The sequence below is a fragment of the Lepidochelys kempii genome, chromosome 1 (assembly GCF_965140265.1).
Source record: "Lepidochelys kempii isolate rLepKem1 chromosome 1, rLepKem1.hap2, whole genome shotgun sequence".
NCBI lineage: Eukaryota > Metazoa > Chordata > Testudines > Cheloniidae > Lepidochelys > Lepidochelys kempii.
This window is the reverse complement of record NC_133256.1, coordinates 233,050,288-233,069,092: the sequence shown is the minus strand read 5'-3', so window position 1 is coordinate 233,069,092 and position 18,805 is coordinate 233,050,288. Positions and strand designations below refer to the sequence as shown.

Genomic DNA, 18,805 nt, shown 5'->3' with positions numbered 1-18,805 from the left:
CACGTGTGTTCTCTGAGTTCCACTGAGCTTCCTTAGCTTGGCTGCTTCTCAGTGGGGCTTTTTGAACTCTTGTTAGTCTCTTTTGGATTGGTTCCTTCTTGATTGCGGGGGGAAATAAATTGTGGTATCTTCCAAATGTCAACCATCTGTATTACTATATGAGCCCTCATTTTGCTACATTGTACAGAGCTGTGATCCTACCTCTCTTTTCTTACATGAAGAATGAAATAATTTATATGTCAACATTAACTGTCAGCATTGGGCATATGAGTTAATGCTGAGATGAATAAGGCAATTCACAGACCTCTTACAGATATTGTTTGAGGCTCTCTGCAAACTCAAGTGAACATCTCTGCATTGGTTTTCTTTGTAACAATAATATTGTGATGCACTGGACCTCAAAATAGCACCCTGTAACCCCCATATTCATAATTTGTGTATGGTTGTGATATTTCATACAAAGCATGCCATGTAAGATACCATATGAAAGTTCATGATCTGCTGAAACTCAATGTTCTCTCAATATATATATATTGTTCATGTCTATGAAGTTATGAGATTTTACTATAGGATTATTACTGAAACACATGAGTTTGAGAGGTGCTCACTGCTAGCTCTCCAGTGACAACAAAGTGGTGACCCACAGTGACCATCCCAAGCCATTGACCAACAGAGGAATTGTGAACAAGAGATTTAGAATTGTGTAAGAGACAGTTGGTCAAACACCAAACAATGAGGATTCCTCAACTCTGTGACTCAGCAAGGCCCACCAGGACATGCCTGGGCCAGTATTTTCCTTGGGACATCAACTGAGAGTATAAAATAAGAGGCAGTGCCACCAGGAGATCACCTCTCTCCTCCCCCACCTACGCTGAAAGCAACAAGAACACGGGGAAGACAAAGACTTTGAACTGAGGAGACTGGTCCCAGGCTGAGAAGGAAATTCATCCTCTGTATTAAGAACCGTAACCTGGTTTCTCACCAGTGGGGGTGAGAAAAGTTGTTTGATTCGACTCTTGCTTAGTCTGAAAGTTTAGGATTAGAATGCGTGTTTATTTTTTATTTTCTTAGGTAACTATCTCTGACCTTTATGTCTACCACTTATAATCACTTAAAATCTGTTTTTCTGTAGTTAATGAACTTCTTATAATGTTTTATCCTTACCAGTGAGTTTATCTAAAGTGATTGGGGAATCTGCTCAGACTACATGTCCACTATCCTTTGACAAAGTGGTGAACTTAGTTAATGAGCTTGCATTGTTCAAGACAAAGTCTTGCACAATGTAAGATGGTATATTTCTGGGGTGCAAGGCTGGGGGGATTTGCTGATGTTTCCATGTGGCTTGAAAGAGCATTCATTCCACTTAGCTGGGTGTGTCTCTGTATGGTGGTGGCTGAGTGATAACAGCACCTGGAGGGCTTTGCTGCTTGTCACTAGCAAAGCATTGTGAGAGACAGCCCAGGCTGGAGAGGAAAGGGGGCACAGCAGTCCCACAGTTCCAGGTCATATCCCGGGGATTCCACCACAAATATGAAAGCTAAAATTCTGGAGAACAAGAAGTGCTGGCACGTTTTACTGCTGCGTACCAACTGAATCCAAACCCTTTTTCTATTGCAGTGTCTAAAGACTCCAAACAAGCATTAGCATCTCTGCACAAACAACATGACAGTCCGTGCCCCAGAGACCTCATAATGTAAGATTTAGGCAATATGTGAAAGGTGAAAAGAGATAAGCATCCGAGGGAAAGCCTGTGAGTAATGGGACTACATGATCCAGGGACCCTTTGCTGTCAACTGGTAGTGGGCACAGGGGTGCATAAGGTTGTACAGGGATCCCCTGGGTCAGATATCTGCAAACTAGTTCATCAAAGGGTGGCATGTGATGTCTCTGCTGAGAGCTAGTAGCCCACTGGTCATTGCAAAATATATGAACAGTTCATATTTAAAAAGTTATGTATCTACATGGAAAATTATGTTCTAACAGTCTTGGCAAGTCACGTACCTCAGAAATATGAACAGTTCATATTTTAAAAGTTATGTATCTACATGGAAAATTATGTTCTAACAGTCTTGGCAAGTCACATACCTCAGAAATGTTCCTTTCAGGCAGGAGGTCTGGCCTATTGTGTATTGTATTCCTCACACTCTATGCCAATTTCCATAGTTAGCCAGGTGCAAAATTAAGACATGGTGAAATCTACAAGAAAGGAAATCTACAGGAAAAATCAAACAGCAGGAGGTGTCCTGTTCATGAATAAAGACAAAGGATTGTTTTGGTATAGCTTGAAGTGCGAAGCTACACACTAAATCCTTCACCTAGGATGCAACTGACAGCCTGCTTGTCTCATGGAAGGAGGGTCATAGCCAACCTGGCTGTGAAGAGCTGCAAGGATCTGAGGACGACAGTACCCTACAAGACATGAAAGTATCTGGATAATTAAGTTTAGGATCTAGAATGTGTGTTGCAATTTAATTTTACATGTAACCGTTTCTTGACAGTACTTCTACTTGCTATTGCTTGAATCTCTGTGCTTTGTTAAATAAACGTAATGCTTGGTTTTACTATAAACTAGGGCTGTCAAGCGATTAAAAAAATTAATTGCGATTAATTGGTTACAGGTACAATTAAATTGCAACATGAAATATATGCCGAATGCAGGTAGAAAAGAGCATAAGACAGACAATTCCCCCTCCCCCCAGGAGTACAGTCACAAATTTAATTGATGCATTATTTTTTTAATGAGCATCATCAGCATGGAAGCATGTCCTCTGGAATGGTGGCCAAAGCATGAAGGGGCATATGAATGTGTAGCATATCTGGCATGTAAATACCTTGCAGTGCTGGCTACAAAAGTGTCATGCAAATGCCTGTTCTCACTTTCAGGTGACATTGTAAATAAGAAGCAGGCAGCAATATCTCCGGTAAATGTAAACAAAGTTGTTTGTCTTAGCGATTGGCAGAATAAGAAGTAGGACTGAGTGGACTAGTACGCTCTAAAGTTTTACACTGTTTTGTTTTTGAGTGCAGTTATGTAACCAAAAAAAATCTGCATTTGTAAGTTATGCTTTCACAATAAAGAGATTGCACTTCTATACTTGTATAAGGTGAATTGAAAAATACTATTTCTTTTATCATTTTTACAGTGCAAATTTTTGTAATCAGAAATAATAATATAAAGTGAGCACTGTGTAACTTTGTATTCTGTGTTATAATTGAAATCAATATTGAAAATGTAGAAAAATATCCAAAAATATTTAATAAATTTCAATTGGTATTCTATTGTTATAAGTGATTAATCGTGATTAATTTTTTTAATTGCGATTAATTTTTTTTCAGTTTTGCCCTACTATAAACATATCTCTGTGTTAAGCAGAGCAGTGATCTGAGTTGGAACTGGTAAGCTGGAGTGGACTGCTTCTTTGGAAGCAGCGAATCTGTGAATACTGTGAGCATCTAGTGGAACTGGACACTCCAGGGAGATGCTTGGAGGGCTCGAGGATTGGGACGTGCCAATTGCTAACCTATACAGTGACAATGGGACTTGCAAGGCCTAGAGAGGAAAGCTTGTGTTGTCCTTGGCCAGTGGAGTTCGGAGCTGACCCCTGGCAGGTACCTGATCCCTCATGCTCAGGGCAGGTGATGGTGAGGTGCCTCCCAACCCTGGGTACTCCTGGGGAGCATCGCATATTACAGGGTAAAATACTATTGAGCATGAATAGGAGGAGAAAAATCTGGCCCCATGTGAGTAAAAGACTGTCACATACAATTTTTTTCTTTAACAATAATTAAGGTAACTATTGTGTAATAAATTCTGGTGTAATCCTGAAAAATTCTGAGCACTCAGTGAGGTCAACAAGAGTTGTGTGTTCTCTGCAACTCTCCAGCTTGTATTCAACTCTCCCTTTGTATTCAAAAATGTAAATAGAGCACTGCGAAACACAAGTTTCAATTCTCTCTGTGTGTGTGTAAGTAAGTAAGTAAACTGTACTTTTTAAATTGGTTTGCAAGGGGTCTCTCCTACTGAGATTGTTTTGAGTCTCGGAAACCACACAGTTTTCCCTGGCTTTGAACCAAAACCATAGGAAAACACCCCATTTCAAATGGTTTCTTACTGAAACCGTAATTCCTCCCAGGCCTCCAAAGCTTGCTTTGTATCCCCTCATAATCTTCCCACTGCTGTAGCTCATTGGGTGAAACTCTGGTTCACAGTCTGAATGTAATACTTGCTGCTTGCTTCTATAATGTGGTGAACCAGAAGCCAGTACCAAAATTCCCTTCAGCATTGTGGGATTTAGGTCTGATCCACAATGTTAGGATCCAATCTCTAACTAATGTTACTACGTATGAGTGTTCATATTCTCAGTCAAAGATGGGTGAAGAATCTTGCACCCTGCCTTGTTTAGCATTATCTGTTTTCTATGTCTGGTCTATACCAGAAAGTTGCATGGATTAACCTGAGGGGTAAATTTGAACTAATTTAGTTAAACTGCTGCAAACTCCTGTGTGGACACGGTCATATTTTGGTTTGTGTGGCTTTTTCCTCCCAGGTTAACTTAAGTTGGTTGTTAACAGGTTTAATCTAAACTGAAGTAAGAGTGTTTGTATTGGTGTTGCCTGAAGTTGGAAAGACAGTGTAACTTTCCCATATAGACAAGGTCCTACTTGCATGATCACATTTTGTGCTCTCACCAACACCACAAATTTATACAGTTCCTTTGTAGGCACTTCTAAAAACTGACAGTGGTGTTATTTTTCTTGTTGTTGATGAAAGTCTGTAATCAGTGGCTCAGTTTTTTAAAAAATGCCTATTCTTTGAATCATACAAAAAGATCATTAAAATATGAGAGAGTAAAAGCTGAGCTGCATAAACATCAAAGTTAGATCTAAGCCCCCAAATTTGGATCTGGATTTCAGGCATGTTCAGATTTGGAGTTTTGTATCAGCGTACTGCAGAGCTAAGACCCAGCAGAGCATTTCAGATCAAGAATTGTGTTGGGATTTCCAACATTGTTTGATGTGGGTTTATATTTTGACTTGTTCTATTAAGGGTAGCTGAACTTCCTCCAAATTTGGGGCTATTCATATCTGGGGTTTTGATTCAGGCCTCTCTCTAGAGGACAGGCAGTTCAGAGGTATGCACGTGATAGAAACTTTTTGCTTTCAAAGAAGACTTAGTTGCATTATATTTATGTCATGTTTTCTTTTTCATTTCCTCCATGAAACAGCTGATAAGTTGCAAGCACATGTGTCATTATCCAGTGGGTGACTTTGGTCTGGAAACAATTAGATATTTGAAAGACTTGGGCAGAAAGTCAGAAGAACAAGGGATGGGCAATTTGATCCTGATAAAATAAAGACTAAACACCCCTCCATCTTCATTCAATCTCCATCCAAAACTTAAACTGAATCTTTCTCAGTGTTTAAAATATAAATCATTTTCATTTTCAACTATTTGTTTCATCTTCTCTCATTTTTCTTCTTCTTGGTTCCAGACTGGATCAGAAGCAGAAGTACCAAAATACCACAAAAGAGCCTGTGCTTATGAAATTTCCTTAGTTTGGCAGACACCGGTTCACATAATTAGGATCTTGCATTATGATTTAAAATCAGCTAGTCACAGATTTATGAACAAAGAAAAAAGAAACAGTGCTTTAATGTAGCTCCTTCATTGAAGTTTCTGACATATTGTATTGCTTTAAAAAAACTTCAGAAACGATCCTTGGTATCACCTCTTCTACGACGGCATAGTGAGGCTTAATTCATTACTGTATGTAAGGCACTTTGAGATCCATGGATGGCACATCCTACATACAGAATCTTTAACCTTCAATGGAGACAGGTGATATACGCTTGTTCTCATAGGATTTTCCAGACTGGTTTCTCAACAAGTATTGTCCAGGTACATGCTGATAAACATCCAAATGGAACCTTCTGAGGTTCCATCTTTCACTGCTATTCTCAGGATCACAGAACTCAACCCATTAGGTCACATTGTTCCTCCTTTGGCATCCACCCCTCTTGCTATGAAAATGTGCATAATCTACATGCTAATGGTATGTAAGTGGAATTTTTTTCATATACTTTAAAAATGATATAGTAACATTTCAGTGACGTGAGTTAATAGATGAATGTTACATTACAGACATTTATAATATAGTATTTAATGTGTTATACCATTTAACACAGTTCTATAACTAGCAAATAGAAATACAAAACACACATGTACCTTCAATGTGGGAATGTGCCACTTCCCGTTGCAGACTTCCAGAGTCTAATAGAGTACAGTGTTTGGAAATGTTCCCTGATATTCACGTTAAATTTTCCTTACATTTGAAATGGTTTGGGTGGAACCTGTTGCTTTTCAAAACATCTAAATAATGCCCGTTTCTTCTCTAAAAGAAAACCAGTATTTTCTTTTAATCTTTGTTAAAACTATTCCATTTTTGTAATCTTCCTCTTATTTTTTTTTAATACTCTCTTTTTTTCATTCACTGCTTTTAACGAGTTTAGTAGAAGGGATAAGGAACCTATGAGCTGCCCTCAGACACCATTACTAGATCAATCACATGCATCCCTTGGGAACTGGGCCTAGAACCCTGGTCTGTCATTTAAATGAATACAGATCACTATTATGTGAGCTAAAGTAGATCGCTGCTGAGGTGGGTAGTAGTAATTGCCTTATACTTTATCTCTATTGGCTAGCTACAAAAGGGGGACACAGCATATGCATATATGTACATGGCTAGTATGTTCTAGAGGGCCAGATGATTGGCATTGGTGAGGGCAGGATTGGAAATGATAGAATTCTATGGTCGAAATACAGTGCAGGGGGAGATAGGATGGAGCCATTCTTTAATAAAAACAAATGCTTTATGAATAATCCAAAATTCTAGAGTTTAGGACTTTAGAGCAGTGTGAAAGCTGCAGGGAAAAAAAGGTAACAAAGATTAGCCAAATACAGATCTTTAATTTTTACTCCATTTTTTAATTTAAAACTTGGGCAATGTCCCATTAATAGTGACCGTGCCTTAGTGAAAGTACTTCTGAAAAAATTTAGTTTCTGTTTATGAAAGATTGAAACTCTGTTGAAAAGAAACTGGTACTTTCACACTGTCATATACAAAACTCATGATGTGCCTACCAGTGAAGTGTAAAGAAAGCCTCAAGTGTTCATCCAAGAAAAACAGCACATGGATTTTGGTATAAATGTCTCTGGGTTTACCCCTTTTATGGTTTCATATAATCTGTAAGTCTCAAAAAGGAACAGAGAAAAAAATAAGACTGTGAAAGAATATGAAAGTCATGACATCTGTGGTGTTTCTAGATCTTTCAAGAAATATTATTTGAACTAATTTGAGCATACTTTGGAGGGAATTCTTATTACTGATAACTCAGTAAAACATATATTTTATAAATAATTGTGTTCAGAAAATATAAACAGTAGTAAATTAATAGTCTTGATTTAAGGCTCCCTGCTATCTCGCACTAGCTATTACCTCCTACTAATTGACCAATCATTCAATCAGTCTACTTACACAGCATTGTAGTATCTGACTGCCTCCCAGTGTTGGAACACTCAGTACTGCTTGGTTTCTCTTTGGAGTTACTTTGTGCTCTTTGATTCTATTCCGAGTTGCACTGGTGTAGATCCAGAGTTACTCCATTGACTTCAATAGAGTAATTCTGGATTTACATCAGTGCAACTTGGCATGGTTTCTCTCTGGAGTTACTCAGCTCTTTGATTCTATTCTGAGTTGCATTGATGTAGACCCAGAGTTACTCCATTGACTTTAATAGAGGAATTCTGGATTTGTATCAGTCTAAGAGCAGAATCTGGACCTTTGCTTCTAGTTCACCCATCTCTTTTTGTACTTCTTGGATTTTTTTGTTCTTTCTTGCTCTTTTTCTGTGTCCTGCTTTACCTCTCTCCCGTACCTCTTTGGGTGTAATCCAAAGTCCATTAAAATCACTGAGTCTTTCAACTGATTTCAGTTGATTTTGTATCAGGTAAGTTTTTTCCATTTAGACCCTGATTCAGCAAGGTTCCCATGTACATCTCTAACTATGCCCAGTGAGGACTATCTATGTGCTTTAATTTCCACACATGCTGAAGCACCTTGATGAATTGAGGTCCTACTCACTATATTTTCCTTTGTACCTCCTACTCAGAACTAGTTCTTTCTCAGTTTTTTCTTAGTGCAATATTCTCCCCTTCTGTTTGCACTGAAGATCTCTTGCATATTGTGTGCTTCATCCTTAGATATAACTTACTTAATGGCCTGATCCAACTTCTATTGAAGTGAGTGGAAAGAACCCCATTCATTTCCTTGGGATTTGGATCAGGCTCCAGATACACAGAGATCCGCATAATTGATGGGAGATTTGTGGTATGAAAAGTGTGATGTTATGCAGGGTCTGTGTGTTTTTCTCTGTTTCTGCTTGTCTCTCAGATCATGGCATTCTCTCCCCATCTTCCAGAACCCCCGGCTCTGACATCTTGTGTACGCTTGGCTTTTGCAAAAATAAATTCTCTGTGTTGTTACTGCTAGTACATTTCCTCTTTGTAGTAATGGTGGGAGCGCTTGTGTAGGCAAGGAGCTTTTTCATACTATTTTGCATAGGCCTTTTCTCCTTAGGTAGTTTTTTTTAAAACATGGGGCACTACGAGCATGCAAGGAATTTTGCCTTGTTTTCATGGCACAATTGTACATTGATACATTTTCCTTTGTTTTTCTGTTTTTTCCAGTTTTGCAAACAGACGAGAATATAAAGGACAGAAGGAGTGGTGGCGTTTAACGTGGGAGACCCAGCAGGTAAGACTTGTATAACAACAAAGCATTTCCTGCTTTCTGAGTAACCATTTCTGGAATGCTGACTCTTGAATGAGAGGAAGGATGGTCCAATGGTTAGGGCACTAGCCTGGAAGGCCTGAGATTGAAGTTTAATTCCCTATTCCACCTTAGAATTCTGTTTGATCTTGGGCAAGTTACTTAGGCCTGATCTTAACCTAAAACTTAGATTGATCTAGCTATGTGTCTCACTGGTTTGAAAAATTAACCCCCCGAGACACACAGTTAAGCCAACCTACACCCAGGAGTAGCAACTGCTAGGTTGAGGGAAGAATTCTTCTATCAACCTAGCTAACAATCTTCGAGCGGTGGATTTACTGCAGTGTCGGAAAAATCCTTTCAGTCACTATAGCAAGTGTCTACGCTGCAACAGTGTAACTGCAGTGCTTGTAGTGTAGACATACTCTTACTCTGTGGCTCAGTTTCTCATCTGTTAAAAAAAGGGGAGGGGGTAATAGTATTTCTTTACCTCACAGGGTGTGTGTGATTGTATTACACATTAAAAATTGTGAGGTGCTCAAGTACTGTGGTAATAAGGGACATTTAAGTTAACTAAGGTAGATAGACTGGTAATTCCTAGACTGAGGCATAATTCAAATATCTTATCTATGTTGTGTGGGTAATTGGCTTGCTGTTTACATTTTAACAAGTTCCTTGTATCATTTCTATAGTTCACTGCAATAGACTCTTGTCCTGTTCTACATGTTTTTTTAACTAATGTGGAGGAGACAAACCATACAGTCATGATACAGCACTTATCTTTATATTGCACACAAAAAACTATGTTAAAAAAACATTAATAAGATTGTGAAGTCAAGCTCTCAAAAGTTAGGAAATGCCAGAATTAGGGTTGCCTGTGCAGGTACGAACTGTGATATTTTTTTTCAGAGGCTTATAACTCCTCAGATTTGGGTGGATTTTCACACAGATTACAAAAGACACATCCCTGATTTTCAAAAAAAGCCCGCTCCCTTTGCCAAATTTCAGGTTTCTGCTCCAAAGAATAGGGGCACTAGAGCTTCTCAAAGAAAGGGTCTCAAGAATTTTTTAACATAGACAAAACAATTTTTTCCACTAGTCTAGCTTTCAAAAATGACTGAACCGTTTTGGCTGAAATTTTGAAAAAAAATTTCAGGAAGAGGCAGACACACACCATGGAAAATCCTCCCCTCCTGGTTAAAGTTTGACAAAATTATAAGCAACTGAAAGTAGGGTCTTATAAATGATTGTGGTGGGCAATCTTAATAAATAAGTGGTGTTACCACTCCTGCCTATTATACATTTCCTGTGTTTTTTTCTTACTCAGACAAAGGAGGCTTAGGTTTTATCTGTGTAAAGTCTGCAGGATTTGGCCCCGATTTAAAAGACAGTACTTTATATATAAACAGGGTGCAAAGTTAGGAATAGCTGATATGGGCTATGATAGGATATAGAATAAGATGCTGAAATGCTTTCTTCATAGCATATTGTGACAACAGGAATTCCTGATTGCTTTCCCACCTACACCCTTGTAAACATATGTTTGATGTACAGACATCCATGATAAGCAGGCTAGCACTAAAAGTTAATGTTATCACATTTGGAAGCCCTTGTAGTGTCCACCTGTTGTGTCCTGTCAGAAATATAGATTGTAAGCTCTTTTGGTGCTGGGGCTGAATTTTTGTTTCTTGTCCATGCTGGGCCTAACACAATGGTGCTCTGATCCTTTTTTGGGGTTCATAGGCACTATTATTATACAAATAATAAATAACTCCCATGACTGAGATTTCAAAGGCACATAAAGCCAACTTGGTTCCATCCCAAAGTTCAAGGGAAGTTCTTTGTTGACAGAGGAATAAATAATTTCCTAAAGAGAAATAGTTTTGGTCAACAACTATAACAATAAAACTGAACAGTACAAACAAAATAAAATACTAAGCTGTCCAAAGTCAAGTAGCTACAGAACTGTAGAAATAGTTTTCCAACTGCAAAATGTTCAGTGCTGGAACTTTTTGTATTTCAGTGTTTAAAGATTGTTTGTACCCTTATACAAGTTATACATGTAGGTGATGCATTTGTATTTACTTATTTAAGTTTGGAAATGATTCCGAGGAAGCTTGAAATTTCAAAATCACCTACTGTCATCTGGCATCATTTCATACCAGGTTAACATTATCTAACAACGTATGTTGGGTCATACATTTGGTATTGGCGCATAATTTCTGTGTAATTTCAGTTTAGATGTCTGCTAAGAACTGTCAAGCTGCAGAAAAATCTTGAGCTGTCTGTTTCTACAGCTGTTGATCAGACTACCTTCCACACTCAAAAATATTTATAAAATAGCTTTTCAGATTTTCCTTTAAGTGACCATAAACTTGCCCCCCCATACAATTGTTTTTACAATGAGGGATTTATTATCTATCTTGAATTTTGTTATCATTTAATATTTATATTACAATAATGCTCAAGGGCCATAGTCAGAATTGGGTCTCATGTGCACTGTACAAACATACGAAGAGACAATCCCTGCTCCAAAATGCTTACAATCTAAGCCAAGATAAGTGACGTGTGAAGAGCGGAGAAGAGATACTGTCAAATATATACCATTTATATTTATGCACCTGCAGTTCAATTTCACATTCTTTTCTTTGTAGTGTTAAGAAGAGATGGTGGTTTTATTTTTAATGACAGAAGAAAGGAGATGACACTACAGGGAATTTGAACCCTGTGGCTGAAATTGGCTGTATTTCTTTTTCATCAGCCAGACAAAGACTGAAAGGTTTTTTGTTTTTTCTGGGTAGGTCAGGAGGTTCCTCTTAAAGTCATTAAACAAACACGTTTTCTAACCTTTCCCAAATAAGGCATGCATTTTTATGGCCTTTTCCCCGTTATAATTTTGTTATTGAACTAATGGAAACAAGGGACTAATAGCAACAGCATTAGCTGGGTATGGTTGTGCAAGCTTTGCTCGTGTAGCTGGGTTGAGGCGCCTCAGTCCTGGCCTGCAGAATACATTGCTATTCCAGCCTCAGCTCTCTTTTGAGCTGAGTGGCTGATCAACCACATGCATTGGTTTTGTGATGTGAACATAAGATAATTAGAATGTGAGTGCGTGTTGGCTGAGGTTTGACTTTTAGTTTGGTAAATATTAACATTCTCAGATAAATTCTCCTCTGAGGCCAGTGTGATCCCATTGTCTATTACAGATGTATTTTCTGTCATCCTGAAAATTTGGGTCTATGTTGTGTGTGATGGTAGTGGGAGGTGGGTTGGGGGGAATATTACTTCCCCCTCCATCAAGTTCTCAAAGTGAAATCAACTGCTAGACTGGTAATGTGCAAGCTCGCAACATTTCAATGTATTTTGGTGTGCAGGTGTGAGAGAAAGGAAGCCTCCATTCTTGCACATCATTTATTTTTTGTGTCATCCTGAATATTTAGAGTTATGTCTTTAATTTGCATACAGGGCTTTAGAGTCTCTTGTGTTAGTCTCTGTAAAAATCCATGACTGAGCAAGACTTGCCTGCAGCAAATGGTGGAAGGAGTATAGCAATGGGCACCTTTTGTGAGTGTTTGATCCATAGAAAAGGTGGATCTTATTTGTGGCTAGTGTAATGACCCCACATTGATGATGCTGCAGTATTGTAGGTTTTTCCCCCAGAGTGATCCTATATTAGGGCGATTGCTATTGTACCTTTGTGGACTCTTGCTGCAAGAACCTTTCTGTCACCTAAGAGGAGTCCCAGAATCATGTTGTGTCACCAGAAAGATTCAGAGGCAAATTCTCTACCCCATTCCCTTCAGTTTGAACTACCCCAGCTATCAGCCAGTTGGCAAATAGTCTCTTGTATACAACTGCCAGATGATGCATATTAGAGCAGCCCTGAGGCTGCTTTGATATGTGCTTGAGCCTGGGACCAAGCAGAAAATTAGGGAACAATAACAGCAAGAGCTGGACACAGCAGAGAATCTGGACCACATATTCTGTTAAACTTCTTGTTCTGGGAAGCACAGGTTTTGTTCTTAGTTTCTCACCCTGAGATTTCAATACAACAAATACACTGCCGTCCATTACCATGTTGGAAGACTTAAGGCTTGTCTACATGGCAAGCTAGGTGTGAATCTATAGTGCACCTGCTTGCTGTGCAGGAAAGCACATTCTAGGACTTTCACTGTGCTGTAGCAGGGTCCACACAGGATGTTACTGCTTGACAAGCTGGTGTGAGATTCACATTTAGATTTGCTGCCCAGTAACTTTCTGTGTAGAAAGAAAAGGAGTACTAGTGGCACCTTAGAGACTAACCAATTTATTTGAGCATAAGCTTTCATCAGCTACAGCTCACTTAGACAAGCCTTAGCTTTTGGGAATGCCCCTGTTTGTGAGGCAACCTATTGTCTAAAAACTGTCAATCAGTGTAAAGTTTGTGATGGTCAGCCAGCTGTACGAAATATAAGAGCAGAACAGACAACCAGTCAAATGTGAAATCTTCCTGAAAAAAAAATCTTCGGGAAGGGTGAGAGATGACGGCAGTATAAAGGTGGCAGGGAGAGTATTGTATGATAGGTGAGAAATGGTACAACATTAAAAATGATGCAGAACAACAATTCCTTATCTTTGAAATTGGATTTCAATTGCTGACAAGCTCATTCCCCATCAGGGTTGTCAGTGAGCTAATTGTATACAAGCATAGCTGGGTTTTTTTTCTTTTGAAGTTAAGGTCAGACTGTTCCTGACCATTTCCCCACTAGCAAATCTTTGCTTGCTTTCTGGATGATCCTTCACACTTGTTAATAGTCCTTCCGATTTCTTTTTAAAAGCATCTGACAAATCCATGCTGAAGATCAGTCTATCCCTGTACTGCCCCAACCACAGACAAGTGATGTCTAAAAACCTTCTTGTATTTCTTAATCTACTTCTTGCACACAGCTATGCTCTTTGGTAGGAGCATGATTTTCTGTCTGAAAACCAGATAATGGAGAAAATTGATTCAGCAGTCAGTAGCTCAAGCATTTCATTCATACCTTCCTGTGGGAATTCTAGTCACTTCTTCCAGTCCTTGTCTGTTGTATCAAGAATTCTAACCAACCTTTGTAGAGCTGGTCAAATTGAACTCTGTGTAATCTTTCCCTTTGGGAAAACAGAGCAAAATTTACCTGAATTTCTGAAAAGGTTTGCCCTTTTTTTTTTTGGCTTTCCAGCTTAAATGTCTGTTGACTTCTTGTATGTCTTTTCCCATTATTTGGGTCAAAGAATAAAGGAATTCTTCTCCTGGAAGGGGAAAACCTGATGTTTAGAAAAAGACAAGTCAAGAACTATACTTTGTCTTCTGCCTAAATACCACACACATTTTAAAAATGCTGGTTATATACCAAATCTGACAATGTTCCATTTCTATCCTTTATAGTCAACAGAAGGATTGAGGAGCAAATGCATACCTTTAAGCACCTTTGGGCTGATTTTCAGAGGAACACACCAAACTCCCACGAAAGCTGAGGGAGTGTTGTGGGTGTCCTAGCACCTATGAAAATCAGGCTGGTCAAAAATGGTTTAAAAAAAAAAGTTCATTTTTTTTAAACTTTTTTCATGGAAAAAAAGATAAATCATATTTTAAAAATCTCCAGCAACCTCTCTGAAGCTGAGGTACTGGACGGAACATTCCTACTTCGTCTCCTGGGCCTCATACAGTGACCTGTGACCCTGCTTTGGCACCTTCATCACTGCATCCCCCTCTCTGAAGGGCATAAATTGGCTTTTTAAGGGGGGGAGGAGGAACCACCTTATGGATGAAATCAAACAGCTTCTCTTCAGTTCTGAAACATAGAAAACATTCATAGCACTTGCCTCATATTGGTGCTCATGTGAAAAAACTTTTTTTTATTCTTGAATATTGTAAATGCTTTTTAATGAGACATTAAACATATATTGATATAGCTGAGGAGGAGAGAACACATATTTGACAAGAATGATGGGATGATTATACACATTAGTGGCCAAAAATAATCTGATGCCCTTATTCCTGCATACTGAATATGGATTATGCTGAGGGTCTTTTGGAGCCAGGTGTCTGGCACAGTTGTTGTACAACTTCCCCTGAAGGAGGACTTTTACTACTTAGCACTGTTAGCTCACAGTGCATTTTTAGTGTGGTTTCCTCTAAGGGACACAAGATCCACCAGAAAGTTATCTGGATGATTCATAGAATCATAGGGTTAGAAGGGAAGGCCAGTGTAATCTGTTTTAACCCCCTGCCAAGATATTGTATATAAACCATCCAAGACAAATGGCTATCCAGCCTCTTTTTGAAAATCCCCAGTGGATGAGCTTCCACAGCCTCCCTAAGCAGTCTGTTCCATTGCCCCACTATTCTTACAGTTAGGAAGTTTCTTCCGAGATTTAATCTAAATCTGCCATGCTGTAGTTTAAACCTATTGCCTCTTGTCCTGCCTTCTGTGGCAAGAGAGGACAACTTTTCTCCATCTTTTTTATGGCAACCTTCCAAGTATTTGAAGACCGCTATCTGCTGGTTGTTTGCCACACAAACTCACCATAGAGTAGCTAAGACCATTTCCTCATATGGTATATGGAATATCAGTTACTACCATAGGCCCATTTATTCAGGGTTGAGAGAGAGAAAAAGGAGAATATTGTGCAAGGGCTTGCAAAATAATTCTTGGTCATAAGGCTTAGCACAAAGTGAAGCTCCAAAAAAAGGGATTTCAAGTATTTTTTTTTATTGTAAGCACAATTATAAGCTTTCCAGTTTAAATCTGACCCATCATACTGAAATGCTGTCACCAGTATCATTAGCAAGTAAAGTGTTGATAACGTAGTCAAATGCACAGCAGAGTTCTGGCTCTTAAGTGTCTGGACTGACTCCCAATATTAGGAATAGGAGTCAAACTGCCATCACTTCTCCTGTGCTAACAGACACCCCACCATTAGCAGTCTGAAGGCAATTTTAATAAAATACATAGCCCTGCTGAGTTGGTCTTGAAAGATAAATAAGCAATGTGGAAAAGAAGCTTTTGTTTAAAAGTAATTATTTAAACTATGCATTACAGGTAATTTTCCTTTACCAGCAAAGCAAATGCTATCAGAATTTCAATAATGGTTTAGGTTACTTACCTAGATAGCATGATGATGTCATTTTCAGGAGCCTAAAATGCTGTTTTCTTTTCATATCTGTCAAAAATAAGGGTAAATTAGACCAAAATAAACATGTAGACATGGTTTGTATGCAACATATATTTGTGAACCAGTGTTTTGTTTCCCAGTATTTTTATGGTAATATAACAATCTAATAGATAGTTTCATAAACTGCAGGCTTGATTTATGAGCCAAGCTTAAAAAGGTGGGGTGAAGAGCATCTTTTTATTTTTCATTTTGTGTAAACATGCCACATTTCAGCTTTAATAAAAAAGCCGTTCTTTAAAAATGTTTGTTGGTAGTAAACCACAGCAGTGTGGGAACTTTAAAGAGAAAGTGTAAATAGAGCCAAACAGTCCGTGTCTCCACCACGATGTAACTGAGGAAAAAGCTGAGGTGTCTTATTTTATCAAAAGCTTTTATTTTCCAAAAAAAACCCTGCCAACCCTAAATAAAAAGTCAGCTTCTATTCCCCTTTTGTGGTTTCAGCACTGCTCATACAATGCAAAACTTCCAAATGACCACATAATGGTTTATTTTAAGGAATTTAAACAATGCCAGAGAGGAAAAGGAAAGCAAATGCTAAGCTTTTTTTTTTCTTCAGAAAGTAAGTTCTCTGACCTTGAACTAAAAGGATGGGCATTTTGTTACATGTATTATGCTCTGAGCAAAGAAAGATTACAAAGTCCCAGATGTTTAGTTCTGGATTTCAATGTTGTATCAAAGGGCATAATTATCTATTATGAAACTTTAATAGGAGTGGAAGTAAAGCCTAGTAGTTACAGCAGGGGACTGAGAGCTGTGGTCCCTGTGTTCTGTCACTGCCTCTTCCACAGACTCTCACTGTGGGACACTGGTAAAATCACTTCAACAATCACTTCAACTGGGAATTTCAAAGGACCCTAAGAGGATTAGGTGTCCAACTGCCATTTAATGTCATAGGGTTGGATGCCTCATTTTCTTAGGCTTCTTTGAAAATCCTCACCTTAATTCATTCATTATAAAATATGTGTATTAATAATAATTATTAATAACCTTATACTAGTGATAGCAGTGAGGTGTGAGTAGTGGACATGGAGATTCACAAAATACATATAAAACAAGGTCCTTACAGTGATCATAGAACAAGCTCAGGGATTCACCGGTATGTATTCAGTTGCAGGGTCCGCACTTACTTCAGATAGCTACAGAACACTGGATAATATTTGGAATGCAAGAAAACATCAAAAGGAAGAGTGGTTGAATGGTTATGGTGCTAGCCTGTGGTTTGGAAGATCCAAGTACAATTCTCTGCTCTACCACAAACTTCCTTTGTGACCTTGGGCAAGTCACTTAGTCTCTCTGTGACTCAGGTCCCCATTTGTAAAATAGGGATAATAGCACTTGCCTACTTCACAGGCATGTTGGGAGGATAACTACATTAGAGATTATGAGGCACTAAGTATGGCAATGGGGGCCATATAGATACCTTGGATAGATAAGAGATCAGAATAAATAGGTTTTACAAAACAAGGGCATAATAACTCATACCTATCTCTCAGGAGTATTGTGAGGCTTAAATAAGATGTATAAGACTACTGTGAGATCCTCTGTTTGAAGGGGTGATATATACTCTTGGGGGAATTCTGCGCCACTGTGTACGCACAGAATTAATGTGTCCCACAGAATTTTATTTTGTTCTGCAGCAAACACATTCTGCCCCATAAGTGCTGCAGTTCCACCTTTCGCCCACCAGAGACCACTGTGCTGCCAGAACAGCCAACAGCATGAATGAAGCAGGCTGTACTTGTGCCACAGCAGCCTCTGGTGGGCAAAAGGTGGAACTGCAGCACTTATGGGGCAGTGTATTTTTTGGGTGGGGGAGGGGAGAATTCTGTGTATGCACAGTGGCACAGAATTCCTCCAGAAGTAGAAGTTCATCACAACACCTGGCCTGTGGAGCTGGTTGAGGACAGAGTGGAGCACAAAAAACCTGTTCCATACTTCTTCCCCCAACAACCCTCCAGGTTCACTCCAGGGTCCTTCCTTCTCCCTCACCTCCTCCATTACCTGTGACACTCCTAAGCATCTGCACTGCTTCTGATGGGTGCAGGAAATACAATTCCATATTGTAATTTAAATGAATTACTAAAAGTTCTGTATTAATATGCCTAGTAAGGAACCTATTTGTCAAAAAAAATTACCAGAATTTTTTTGGTTTTTTTTTGGTCTGTATTGTTAGACATAATTCCTGACAGATATTTTGAAATAAATTACCAAAATAATTGAAACTGGCATGATTATATCGTGTTAATTTGACAAATGAAGTATGCAGAATTTTGCAGAATTTTTATTTTTTTGGTGCAGATTTCCCCCAGGAGTAGAATTATATGCATTATTAATGTGTCGCCTTTCACACTGAATTTTACTGGTTCACATAATCAACATAGTAATTTAAACTGTGAAAGGTTAAGTTTTGTCAAGTCTTCTGAAGGTTTGACCCATTTTCAAGAAATATTGGTCCTAGATCTATTTTTGTTTTTCTCTCCATTTTGAAAGTAGGTCATTTTTTTGCCCTAAAACCATACCCTACGAATTTCAGCTGCTGTCACTTAAGCCAGCGTTTCTCAAACTGGGGGAATCCCAGGGGGTCATGGTATTGCCACTCTTACTTCTGCGCTGCCTTCAGAGCTGGGTGGCCAGAGAGTGGTGGCTGCTGGCCGGGCGCCCAGCTCTGAAGGCAGTGCCCCCACCAGCGGCAGTACAGAAGTAAGGGTGGCAGGATATGGGGGCAGGTTGTCACAGTTAGGAAGGGGGGTCATCACAGCCTGAAGTATTTTCAAAGGAGAGCC

General features: G+C 38.9%; 1 protein-coding gene across 1 annotated transcript in view; it reads left to right on the top strand.

Annotated features, from left to right (window-relative positions):
- The first annotated feature begins 8,751 nt into the window (after positions 1–8,751).
- SOX5 (SRY-box transcription factor 5) overlaps positions 8,752–18,805 on the top strand; it is a 547,399-nt gene continuing 537,345 nt past the window's right edge. Inside the window, exon 1 of the mRNA XM_073318355.1 lies at positions 8,752–8,813. The gene's annotated coding sequence lies outside the window, so the exon portion shown is untranslated. The remainder of the gene's footprint in view (positions 8,814–18,805) is intronic.